Source organism: Dreissena polymorpha, chromosome 6 (assembly GCF_020536995.1).
Source record: "Dreissena polymorpha isolate Duluth1 chromosome 6, UMN_Dpol_1.0, whole genome shotgun sequence".
NCBI lineage: Eukaryota > Metazoa > Mollusca > Bivalvia > Myida > Dreissenidae > Dreissena > Dreissena polymorpha.
In genome coordinates, this window is record NC_068360.1 from 9,908,270 (window position 1) to 9,921,826 (window position 13,557).

Consider the following 13,557-nt stretch of genomic DNA (forward strand, 5'->3'; position numbering starts at 1 on the left):
AATAATAATGAAAAACTCAAGTACATTTTATCATAACAAGGAATTTGAAAATGGTAATAACAAAATTATACACCATATTATTGATGGTGGAGTAGATAAGAAATCTACTAATGACATTTTACATTCTTTAAAACTTTTTATAAAGAATTATATACAGAAGAACAAGTAGATACATCCTTAAATGATAAATTTTTAAATAATTTACCTCAAGTATCAAATGATGATAATAATATGTTAAGCAACCCTATATCTTTAGAGGAAATTGAATTAGCCTTAAAAAATATGGATCATACTAAAAGTCCAGAAGTGATGGGTTAACTTCTTTTATTTACTTGAAATTTTTCCATTTATTTGGGAATATTTTTGTTACATTTATATAATACATGCTTTGATTTAGGATACATGTCAGATTCACAAAACTTTCTTATATAACATTATTATGTAAAGATAATAATAATAAAACATCAACAAAAAATTATAGACCTATATCACTTCTAAACATAGATAGAAAAATTTTATCTAAAATATTAGCAAATAGATTAGGCAAAGTATTAGAATCAATAATTGGTATTTCACAAACCTGTTCAATCCCAGGTCGTTCAATATTTGATAATGTTCATTTAATTAGAAATATTATAGATTATGTTGAGCAAAAAAATATGAGTGCTTGTTTTATATGTCTCGACCAGGAGAAGGCTTTTGATAGGGTCTCATGGTCCTACTTATATACTACACTTTCTGCATTTGGTTTTTCTGAAACCTTTATTAAATGGATTAAAGTACTATATAAAGATATAAAGTCATCCGTAATTGTCAATGGTCATATTTCTGACCCATTTTCCTTATTTAGATCAGTTCGTCAGGGCTGTTCTTTATCGCCCCTTTTATATGTCATATGTTTAGAACCTTTTGCAAAATTAATTCAAGATGATGATAATATAAATGGAATACATACACCAGGTAATAAATTTCATGTTAAAATGTCTTTATATGCAGATGATAATACTTCTCTTTTTACAGATGACAGATCTATGTTTCATTTCTTTCGTCATGTTTCCGATTATCAGAAAGTTTCAGGTTCTAAAATAAATTATAATAAAAGTTGAGGAATGTTTTTAGGTAAATGGAAGACCAGGTCAGATCATCCATTTGGTATATCATGGGTGAAAAAATGTTAAATTATTGGGATATAAATTTGGCTATGAATTAACTGATGATGATATTTTTAATGCAACTTATATTAATTTCTCAAATACATTAAATTTGTGGTCTAATAAATGTAAATCTGTTAAAGTAAAAGTTCAGTTTTAAATACATATGTAGTCTCAAAAGTCTTATATTTTGTTCAATGTCAAACAATCCCTAGTCATTACATTAACATGATACAAAAAAGTTGTTTTAAATTTATTGGGGTAGTGTTTATGAGCCAATTGCTCGGAAAACATTATATTTAGATTTAAAGGAAGGTGGTCTTCGTATTCCTAATATACAGCAAAAAATTAGCGCTTTTTATCTATCGCACTTATTTAAATTATTAAATGATTGTAAACATCCCTGGACTTATTTTGCGAGATACTGGATTGGAATGCAGTTAAGGAAATTTAATCCTTCTTTGTTCACTAATAATGAACCCCATAGCGAATTTGTACCATCATTTTATGTGGAATGTTTAAACATATTTACAAAGTTTGTAAAAGATATAAAAAGTGATAATTTTACACATTGGAATGTTAAACAAATATATGCTTTTTTAATTAATCCTAATAACGAATATAACCCTAAATGTATAAAAGAATTTCCTTTAATTAATTTCAAAAATGTATTTAAAAATATTTTTTCTTCAGCAGTTGATCCTGACTGTAGAAATACGTGTTTTAAATTAGTACATTCAGTGTTGTATGTTAACAAGTATTTATATGATAAAAAATTCAATAAAGCAAGTAAAAAATGTACTTTTTGTATAAGTGATGAAACATTTCAACATTTGTTTATAGACTGTTCAATGATCACTCCTTTGAATAAAACTGTTCTATTTTTAATGGACATTCTGACTATTGAACACATTTCTATTTCATCTAAATGCTTTCAATTCTTTGATGTACATAATTCAGATGCTGAATTAAAATATGTGTATTTAGTATTTTTGTCGGAATCACGGCATATTATTTGGAAGTGGAGGAATTTGGTAAAGCATGAAAAATTTGTGTTGTCTCCCTTAGACTTTATTGTTAAGTTTCTTAATAGAATTAAGTTCAGAATTTTATTAGATTTCCACCGTTTATCAAATGATTTCTTTTACTTATATTGGGGAGGCTTATGCCACACAACTAATGAAAACATAGTCTATCATAAGGAACTTGACTACAAATATTACTTAAAGTTTTTATAACTGTACTTGTTTTCTGCTGTTTGCTTTTTCTCTCTGATTTCAGGATGACAGCAGCGAGGACGTGGAGAGCCAGTGCTCGGGTTGTCATCCTGGGTCAGGGAGGAGGAGCGGCAGAGTGATATAGTGTTTATTGTCATTTGTGTGATGTGTTGGTATATTGATGTATTTATGTATGTTTCATCACGTTTGTCATTAATGTTCCTATGAATCATTTCAATCATAATTTCATATACTGTGTAACCCGGTCTTGGGGCCATCTCATTTCATTCATTGAATTTCATTATCACTCATGTTTCATCACTATGTATATACGACATACCATTGCCTCATTTTCACTCATGTAGGTCATAGGAACATTGTACTAACCTTTCTTTAAGTAAAGAGGTATTTTCGGAATTTTCTTATTAATGTGTATATTTTCACACTTATGTCAAGCCTAACTGGATGGTGGGGCTGGGGCGGGTGAGGAGTGGTACCGAAGGCTCTCACGTGCTTCAGCTCCATCATCCGGGGCAGCTGCAGACTTCCTTATTTGTTTCTGTCGGACCATCACGGGGAGTACCCGTGTATGACCTGGGGTGGTTCGCTGGAAACACATTTTTATTTTTTCTTTGTACTTTATAATATCAGTTTTCTATATTATATCACTTTAGGGAAGTGTGATTTGACTAAGTAACAATTTTCATAATGATGAGTATTCAAACCTCTTTACAGTATTAATTAAGACCCGTTTCATTTAGGATGGTGACAGTTTTCTTTGTTAAAATTGAATATTATTTCCTCAGTTTTATCTATTCATACTATTATATTCGTGCAGACGTGAAAAGACTGGAACAATTAAAATATTAATACGTGCAGACGTAGTGAAAAGACTGTTGTATAAATATCAAATAATTAATTTTCGTTATTCCTATGTTAAAGTTTAATATGCTTATCAAAGTCACCATGTATTGTATCAATTAATTTAAGGTTCTTTTAACGGGTACTTGGGGCGCTCTACACCCCAAGATATATGTGATTAATAAATTTTATGAAAAAGAAAAAAATATAGGCGGTTTCTCCAGGAAGAGGCTCTCCCATTGCACTTCGGTTGGGCTGACGCCTGCGATTACCCCAAATGTGGGTAACTCGGGTACGCAATTTATTCGTGTGGGGGTCTGCGTTCGCGCTAACCCTCGTCCAAGCAATCATACCTGAATCATGCAATTGTTCTTGCAGTAATGTCCCGCACGGCCGATGACAGCACGAGACTTGCAAGGCGAACGACACGAGCCCGGCGCTGAACGTGCAGCTGCTGCAGCTGATCGTCAACCGGATGCATCCAGGTTGATGGAGTTTTGTGTTTTGTTGGATAAGGAACTCTTCCACCGGCTTCTATAAATAGGTTCCATTTGATGTTCGCGTCGGTATATAATGCGAATATTTTCGACTGTTAGTGTCTACGGCCATATCACGTTGAAAACACCGGTTCTCGTCCGATCACCGAAGTTAAGCAACGTCGAGCCCGGTTAGTACTTGGATGGGTGACCGCCTGGGAATACCGGGTGCTGTAGACTTTTGCCTTATTATTAATATAATAATAGTAATAAATAATAATAATAATAATAATAATTATTATTATTGTAAATGTTATCCGATGTCTAATTTGTATGTGTATTTATTAATTAATGTATTAGTATTATTATAATTATTATTATAATTATTAATGCTAATTATAAACAATATGGTTACACACAACTGATTCAAATAATTATAGTAGTAATAATGCTACTACTTATAACAATAATAATAATAATAATACTACTACTACTAATAATCTTGTTATTGCTCTTTCTGTACAAATCACGGTACGGCACGCGTTCAGTTCTTTGCGTTTTTTTCGCAAACATGGCGACGTTGTGATGCGACTCGATAGAAACGACGTTTCACCTATTGTGACGCACGTCAAAAAGACGTTGGAACTATTGTGATGCGTAACAACGACGTTCATAAAGCGTACATCATGTTATTCGTGTATTTTGTAGGAACGTAATGTGTTGTAATGACACAGAAAGCGTTGGGATAAATGATATTTCTACTTTTCTGACTCGTTCCATGTAGAACACTCGTTACACGGACGAAATCGTGCGTAATTGTCTTGTTCTAAGAATCGGTTGGTGAATACAGGCCCGGAAGTACGAATATTTTCGCACCCATTGCTTTTACGCGGACACCATTTTGAAAATGGTCCCAAAAACCACGCGGCAATGTTATGAAAGCCGTGCCCGTGACGACTAAGCGGTGTGTAGTGAAAAGAGAGGATATCGGCGAACACGAGGAAACCGGATTGACAATATAATGAGACTGTTCAATTCGTGTTGGTGCCATGGTGTAAGCATACTTACCTGGTACAGAGAATACCGTGATCATATAGGCGGTTTCTCCAGGAAGAGGCTCTCCCATTGCACTTCGGTTGGGCTGACGCCTGCGATTACCCCAAATGTGGGTAACTCGGGTACGCAATTTATTCGTGTGGGGGTCTGCGTTCGCGCTAACCCTCGTCCAAGCAATCATACCTGAATCATGCAATTGTTCTTGCAGTAATGTCCCGCACGGCCGATGACAGCACGAGACTTGCAAGGCGAACGACACGAGCCCGGCGCTGAACGTGCAGCTGCTGCAGCTGATCGTCAACCGGATGCATCCAGGTTGATGGAGTTTTGTGTTTTGTTGGATAAGGAACTCTTCCACCGGCTTCTATAAATAGGTTCCATTTGATGTTCGCGTCGGTATATAATGCGAATATTTTCGACTGTTAGTGTCTACGGCCATATCACGTTGAAAACACCGGTTCTCGTCCGATCACCGAAGTTAAGCAACGTCGAGCCCGGTTAGTACTTGGATGGGTGACCGCCTGGGAATACCGGGTGCTGTAGACTTTTGCCTTATTATTAATATAATAATAGTAATAAATAATAATAATAATAATAATAATTATTATTATTGTAAATGTTATCCGATGTCTAATTTGTATGTGTATTTATTAATTAATGTATTAGTATTATTATAATTATTATTATAATTATTAATGCTAATTATAAACAATATGGTTACACACAACTGATTCAAATAATTATAGTAGTAATAATGCTACTACTTATAACAATAATAATAATAATAATACTACTACTACTAATAATCTTGTTATTGCTCTTTCTGTACAAATCACGGTACGGCACGCGTTCAGTTCTTTGCGTTTTTTTTCGCAAACATGGCGACGTTGTGATGCGACTCGATAGAAACGACGTTTCAACTATTGTGACGCACGTCAAAAAGACGTTGGAACTATTGTGATGCGTAACAACGACGTTCATAAAGCGTACATCATGTTATTCGTGTATTTTGTAGGAACGCAAAGTGTTGTAATGACACAGAAAGCGTTGGGATAAATGATATTTCTACTTTTCTGACTCGTTCCATGTAGAACACTCGTTACCCGGACGAAATCGTGCGTAATTTTCTTGTTCTAAGAATCGGTTGGTGAATACAGGCCCGGAAGTACGAAAATTTTCGCACCCATTGCTTTTACGCGGACGCCATTTTGAAAATATTCCCCAAAACCACGCGGCAATGTTATGAAAGCCGTGCCCGTGACGACTAAGCGGTGTGTAGTGAAAAGAGAGGATATCGGCGAACACGAGGAAACCGGATTGACAATATAATGAGACTGTTCAATTCGTGTTGGTGCCATGGTGTAAGCATACTTACCTGGTACAGAGAATACCGTGATCGTGTTTTCTTGCCAGGGTCAGCCGTTTAATCTTTTAAGCGAGTGATCTTAGTATAAAAATGTCAGATTATACGCGAATGTTTGGACCCCTGAAAGGGAACGCTATAGACAAACGATGGATGGAGAGGACACTCAAAATCCAAGGACAAAGGGGAGCAACCATGGTAGCGGTCATTGGATTACTGAAGTCTCATGGACTCACAGATCGGGATATTGATGCCCTTGCGAGTGGCCCGCCAGGATCCTTATCTTATGATGTCGTCTTCAATGACAAGGACAAATTGATGAGTTTTATGGAGGATGTGCCTTCAGCTGGAGTTGCCTACGAGGGAATTAAATATTTTTTTTCCTCGTATGGCAAGCAATTTGTTGATATAAGAGTACACTGGTTGCCAGTATTTATTGACAACCGTGTACTCTCTGAGATGTTTGAACAGTTTGGCAAAGTGATCTCCATTAAGAATGAGATTATGGACATGGAGGATTTTCATGTGATGTCAGGAGTGAGGATAGTGCGCATGCAGATGGACGAAGAGGCAAAGAACGCAATCCCCCACCTCCTCAGTTTTGCCTGCGGGACGAGGGCCCTGTTGACTGTGCGGGGGCGGCAACCCCTGTGCCTGAAGTGCTTGCGCCTCGGGCATGTCAGGGGGAGCTGCCCTAACAACAACAGTGGCCAGAGGAAGGACACATCATCCAAGGAAGAAGGGTCACAGGAAGGCTCATGGGCGAGTGTTGTCGGCCGTAAGGCAAAGAAGTCCGTTACAGACGATGTTTCCAGGCCAGATCGTGCCGGGGGATCCACGGAATCCGTGAACCCCCAGACAGGAGGTGGCGAAGGAGTCCCCAAAAGGTCCAAGAAGACCAAGACAGTTTTCGAGGGCGCCCCGATCGAGGCAGAAACACTCTCGGGAGAGATGCCAGGTGAGGAACTCGAGAGTGTTGTTAGTGTCACGGATGATGGTGCCCATCATGAGATGGACACCAACATCCAGGGCACTAAGAGATCCATAGATGATGATTTCACACCCATGCCTAAGAACAGGCCCGCTAGTGGACCAGTTTCCTCTCCCGAGGACCCGTTTGAGGGTATGTTTACCCAAGACTCGGTTAAGGATGGGCTTCTGGCCTCACAGTCGCCCCATCACAATGCTATAGTTTAGATTATACCTCTTTCACCACAACGGACTTCGATTAGCCTAATGATTTTTACTACTATAACACCATGGACTGTCAACGAACTGCTATAATTATGGACATTGAATATTGCCTAACCCCCAAACAACCCATTTTATGGGGTCTTATATATTTTATTCTCATATTAAAAATTTATAAATATGGGCATTGCATGAATAAAAACATAGTTCATTTTATGAATACTTCTTGCACATTGTTTACTGCATGTATCTTATATGGTATCCAATATAGCATGTGTGTACATGTGGACTGTGTAGTTTTATTGTACAGTCTGCGGGTACACATATGCACACTTGATTATTTTCGTGTTTATATATTACATTGCACTTTTCCCGTAATAATTTTAAAACTTTTAAAAATCTGTATATATAAATACATTGTATATGTATTAAATTGCACTATCCCCGTAAAATTTGATAAATATCTAGACATCAGTTTGTATAAATACATGTTTCGTGTGTACACATTTATTAATAAGTGTAAAATTATCTCCCCTTTCAAATACATGTTATCTTACAAATGCATATTGTGTTTAAATCATGTTGGAGATGTTTTAAGCCGTCGATACACTCCGTCACTGTTGAGTGTACATTTTTTACACTTGAATAAACCGCTCCGTTGTGATTTATCTGTCGATTGCTTATTTTCCTGCTTTAAATCACCATCGATACACTTTTTATCGTCTGCTATGGTTTATTTGTGTTTTTCCAATATTATTTGTCTCGATTTAAATAACAAATATGCGTCGTCTGTTGTATTTATGATTTGCCAATATGGGTATAACCCGCCTCACGTTAGATTTACTTTCTACCGTTTATTGTTTGGTAGTTTAAATATTTGCTTTAAATCTACACTGATATCGTCTGCTCTTTATTTAATCCATATAAGAGGATCTGCGATGGTTCATGTAGTTGGAATTCTCAAGGAGAAGGGATGGACCAGTGATGACATTGACGCCATTGCTTCAGGACCCCCTGGGAGCGGATATTATGATGTAGTTTTTGACGATAAAGCTAAGTGTGAAGTTTTTTCTACTAGTGTGAATGGACAGATCAAGTTTCGTGATGTTCTATATGACATTACCTTACATGGAAAACAGATAATACAGCTCAGGGTACATTGGCTACCAATTTGCACGAAACGAGTGGTCATTAAGGAGATCCTTTCAAATTTTGGCAGAGTATTGAGTGTGGATAATGAGATGTATGAAATTAAAGGCTTTGCATGTAAATCTGGCACTCGTCTGGTAACTATAGAAGTTTCTGACGCGGAAAAAGCCTCTATTCCCCACTTACTCAAGTTTCAGTGCGGGGCTAAGGCTTTAGTTACCATAAGGGGACGTCCTCCTTTGTGTTCAAGATGTTTTCAACTGGGCCATGTTAGGGGTGAGTGTCCCGACAGGGGCTCAGCTCATCAGTCAGGAACATGGGCAGATAAGGTAAAAAGAAGGGACGCCAGTGCCACTGAAGAGGACATCCCATCTTCTTTGGACACATCAGGAACTTCCGGGTCCGAGGGAAAGGTTGCGCCAGATGGATCGGTGGAACCAATCTCTGAGGCGCAATGGCTTCAACAGAAGAAACGTCACTCAAAGCCTTCCAAGCCGGATCGTGCCGGAGGGTCCACGGAATCCGTGAACCCCCAGACAAGAGGCGGCAAGGGAGACACCAAAAGGACCAAGAAGACGAGGACAGTTTTCGAGGGCGCCCCAATCGAGGCAGAAACACCCTCGGGAGAGATGCAAGGTGAGGCACTCGTGAATGTTGTTAGTGTCACGGATGATGGTGTCCATCATGAGATGGACACCAACATCCAGGGCACTAAGAGGTCCATAGATGATGGTGATAGTTTCACACCCATGCCTAAGAACAAGCCCGGGAGTGGACCTGTCCCCTCTCCCGAGGACCCATTTGATGGGATGTTTACCCACGATTCTGTTAAAGATGGGCTTCTGGCTACTCAGTCGCCCCATCACAATGCCATAAATTAGCCTATACCTCTTTTACCATAACGGAGTTCGATTAGCCTAACGATTTTTATTACTACAACACCATGGACTGTCAACGAACTGCTATAATTATGGATATTGAATATTGCCTAACCCCCAAACAACCCATTTTATGGGGTCTTGTATATTTTATTCCCATATTAAAAATTTATAAATATGGGCATTGCATGAATTAAAACATAGTTTATTTTATGAATACTTATTGTACATTGTTTACTGTTTTATTGGCATGTATCTTATACGGTATCCAATATAGCATGTGTGTACACCGATATCCAGGGCATTAAAAGGATCCGTGATGAAGTGGAACATTTCACACCTCTGCCCAAAAATAAGCCTGGGAGTGGACCAGTTTCCTCTCCCGAGGACCCGTTTGAGGGAATGTTCTCTCAGGATTCGGTTAAGGACGGGCTTCTGGCCTCACAGTCGCCCCATCATAATGCCATAAATTAGCCTATACCTCTTTTACCATAACGGACTTCCATTAGCCTAATGATTTTTATTACTACATCACCATGGACTGTCAACGCACTGCTATAATTATGGATATTGAATATTGCCTAACCCCCAAACAACCCATTTTAAAAATAGGGGACCTTTAGACCTATTCAGTGGTTCGTTTGGTGACATTAGGGGTATCGGATGCTGAGAAGGCATTGATACCTCATATTATACCGTTTAAATGCTATTAAGCTCGTTTTTTACTTCTTGATAACATAAACAATGTTAACCAAAGAACATGAAAATAAGAAGACAAAAGGTGACGAGCCCTGAAGACAAGACAATGGCGAGTAACATTTGTGCAGAGGGTTTAGAAGATAGATGAACGATATTTTAGAGACAGGTAATACAAGAAAAGCCACAATGCGAAGTCCCTGAAGACCTGACAATGTGAGTTGCCTACATGGCGTAGATTGTATAAGTATACTTTTGTATACGAAAAATAATTGCACACGACGTACGCCTGTTGATATCGCCATCGTCACGAAAATAAACACTTTGGTCTCGCAAGAGTGCTTCGCATTGAACAATGTAAGACTACACACCGTGGCATTCCACTAATATCTAGTTTGTAATATCTAGTTTGTCTCAAAGGAATTACTCGTCTTACCTTTACTTATTGCTTAGGGAATATTGTAATATAACATCTATGCCTTTATGAATATTACTACTTTACCTTGCGAAATCAAGATTTGAAATCAACATTACCGTGTGTTTTTTTCGTACTTCAAAACCTTCGAATTAGAAACAGTGGTATCCTTGTTAAGACGTGTAATGTTCATTCGACAATATGCAGTGTGCAATCAAGCATGTGTGTTGTCGATCTGAATTGTTATTGTCAGCACGGAACGACCCAATACAAGGAAATGGTGAACCTCGTGCTCTTCATGCCTGGTGTCGAGAAATTCAGCGACGAGGCCCGTAAATGCGGCTACTTAAATAAAATAAAAAAATACGTTCATAAGTGACAACACCTAAATGAATGATGCAAACATATGTCTGGTACTGTTTATAATACGAAACAAGAATCATTTCGAAGCAAACAATTCTTATTGGAACGTCGTTTTTAAATTCTATGAAGATATTTACTTTATTATCTTATATAATTAACCTTAAAGAGGGATCAGCAATAATCTGCACACAATGTTTTTTTTTATGTCATGCCATTATATTTCATCAATAACCTATACACTTTAAAAATTGTTAAATTTGGAATTTCGTTATTTATGTTGATTTCATTTAGTGCTGTTATTTTTTTAATTGTTAGTAATGCAATGTGTAACATACAGTGAATTATTGAGGGAGCACATCTCTTCGAGAAATGTTAATATGTTTAAACACCTTTAACAACGATTTGTATACATAAGAACCTGTTGATACATTACTCAATTCAAAGTGTGTAAATCATTTACGTATCCTGATATAAACACACTGTTAGGGATGTTTTGATTCAGGCCATATTGCTGATTTCCAAAAATAACATTTTATTACTTCATTATGCACTGATTTACACACTAGAAAGCATGTTTGAAACAAAATGACTATCTCTCTATAAAACACCATGAGATACACATGCATGCCAAATATCATGTTGCTATCTTCAAAAATGCAACAGGTATTGCAAAACTCTAAAAAGGCTAAACTTTTGGGAGACACACAATGAGTGACAGACAGACAGGCCAAAAACAATATTTCCCCGGATCTTTTGATCCGGGTGCATAAAATGTAATATATCAAATATATAATATTGCTTTCAATGAATACATGTATAATTATTGAATATAATGCAAGGAAAATAGTTTTTACGTGTATTTATTTAAAATAGTGTTTATATCAACTCACTTTTTGAAACATTTAAATTTGAACTTATTGAAAGTGGACAGTTCAATCCTTCATTCAAATTTCAACTATTTGTGGAACATCTTGTGAATATTTTTCCAAACGTTAAAAATGCCGGAAAAGGATAAATGTAAAGTTTCAGGTTTTTTTATCAGGGAATTTCTTTAAAGCAAATTCCAGAATAAAATGAAAATAAAAAAGATTGTCAAACAATTGTGAATTTACTTCCACAGCTGAAAGCTACGTTGGTAAATGAAAATGAAATGAAATACGACATTAAAGTAGATGTTATTCAAATGGACATACTGTATTTAAGAATTTAACATTTTCTTCAAGTGGTATAATCAACGTTCGCATACGTGGAAAACAAAATTGATTTGCCTTTAATATATATAGAACATTGTTACCAGCTAACTTAAGACAGCATAAACAATGTTATGCCATAGATATTGTTAAAAAAATAAATGTATGCAAAGGAATTAAATATGACAAAACAATGATAGTAGGAAAAAGTAGTGTTTTAGAGCAACGGAAATAAAATGAAAGAATCGAATGCTCATGACAAATAAGATCAATGGATTGCTGTAAAACTGTACAAATGAACACTGGCATTCATGCCTGTAGAGTGTGCCAAAAATGCGGATGAAACGCAATATCGACAAAGAAAATATGAATCCAAAAATGTTATGTATCAAGTACTTTTACATTCTTGAAAACAGTAAAATGATGATGTTATCTTCACAATCGGTTCTTATATTGTATAAAAGTTCAATTGAGCATGAGTCGGGATTTGATGATGAATGTTTAAGATGAATGTATGAAGAAGCAATAACGAATGGAATAGACGAAGAACAATGTGTAGGAGGGTTAATTTTTGATGAAATGAGCATCCAAACCGTCATTTATTTTAATGATTCTTAGTTCATAGTAGGGAATAGACAGTTATTGTTAGCAACATTGATAGAATACCAAACGAAATTTAATATGGTAAAGAACACAATCAGAAATGCGATGATACAACTATGGTACTTTTTTTAAGCAAGGTAAGTAAACAAAGTAAATATTACCGTAATTCACAGGCAATCCCGGTGGAACATGTAACTTGAACACATAGCCCTTTTGAGTGTAATACATTTGCAATATCGGAGACAGCATAGAATTTCCCTGTGCCAGCGGATCCCAAAATCAACAAGCATATTCATTGAATTGATATCCCCCGCCAATATGCTTCTGGACACAAAAGTGCTATATTTGACGCTAAGAAAGCATTTTTTTTAAGATACAAAGGGCCATAACTCCGTTATTAACAGATGGTGTACAATGACATTTGGCGTGCATCATCCTCTTATTCATATATATATACGGATACCAAGTTACAATGAAATCCGCGAGAGCACTTCCAAGATATGGCTCCGGACGGACGGACAACGCCAAAACAATATCCCTCCGCCGATGTTGGAGGATAAAACGTAAAACAATCGATATTTCCTTATTTTCGTTCTTTAAATTTTACATATTGTGATTTGTTTACTATTTGTATACGCGTGAAATTTTTAACGCTACAAGTCATTAAAAGTTAGTTGTACCAAAATACCGGGAACCATGACTTTATTTCATCGGACCAATCACATTTGGTTTTACAAACGGTAATGAACATTCATCCGAAGCATTCCAAAGCGTTATGGCTGAGAAGAATTCACCATCATCGTTAATGTAAAACTAGTTTTAACCTTTATTTGTGCAATCAATAGTTATTTAAAAGACTGTTTTGCTATATATCAATACAATTATTGGTTATTGTACGAGTGGTAATTAATAAAATAATGTATGTGCCACCAAAAATAGGAATTGGTT

At 36.5% G+C, this 13,557-nt stretch overlaps 4 non-coding genes across 4 annotated transcripts; all 4 read left to right on the top strand.

The window, feature by feature from the left end:
* Positions 1-3,411: 3,411 nt before the first annotated feature.
* Positions 3,412-3,567, top strand: LOC127836714 (U1 spliceosomal RNA). The gene has a single exon (XR_008028894.1). It is a non-coding gene; the product is annotated as a U1 spliceosomal RNA (small nuclear RNA).
* Positions 3,568-3,826: 259 nt separating this feature from the next.
* Positions 3,827-3,945, top strand: LOC127836706 (5S ribosomal RNA). Its single transcript, XR_008028886.1, has one exon. It is a non-coding gene; the product is annotated as a 5S ribosomal RNA (ribosomal RNA).
* Positions 3,946-4,765: 820 nt separating this feature from the next.
* On the top strand, positions 4,766-4,929 carry LOC127836713 (U1 spliceosomal RNA). Its single transcript, XR_008028893.1, has one exon. It is a non-coding gene; the product is annotated as a U1 spliceosomal RNA (small nuclear RNA).
* A 259-nt stretch (positions 4,930-5,188) lies between these two features.
* Positions 5,189-5,307, top strand: LOC127836707 (5S ribosomal RNA). Its single transcript, XR_008028887.1, has one exon. It is a non-coding gene; the product is annotated as a 5S ribosomal RNA (ribosomal RNA).
* The last annotated feature ends 8,250 nt before the right edge of the window (positions 5,308-13,557 follow it).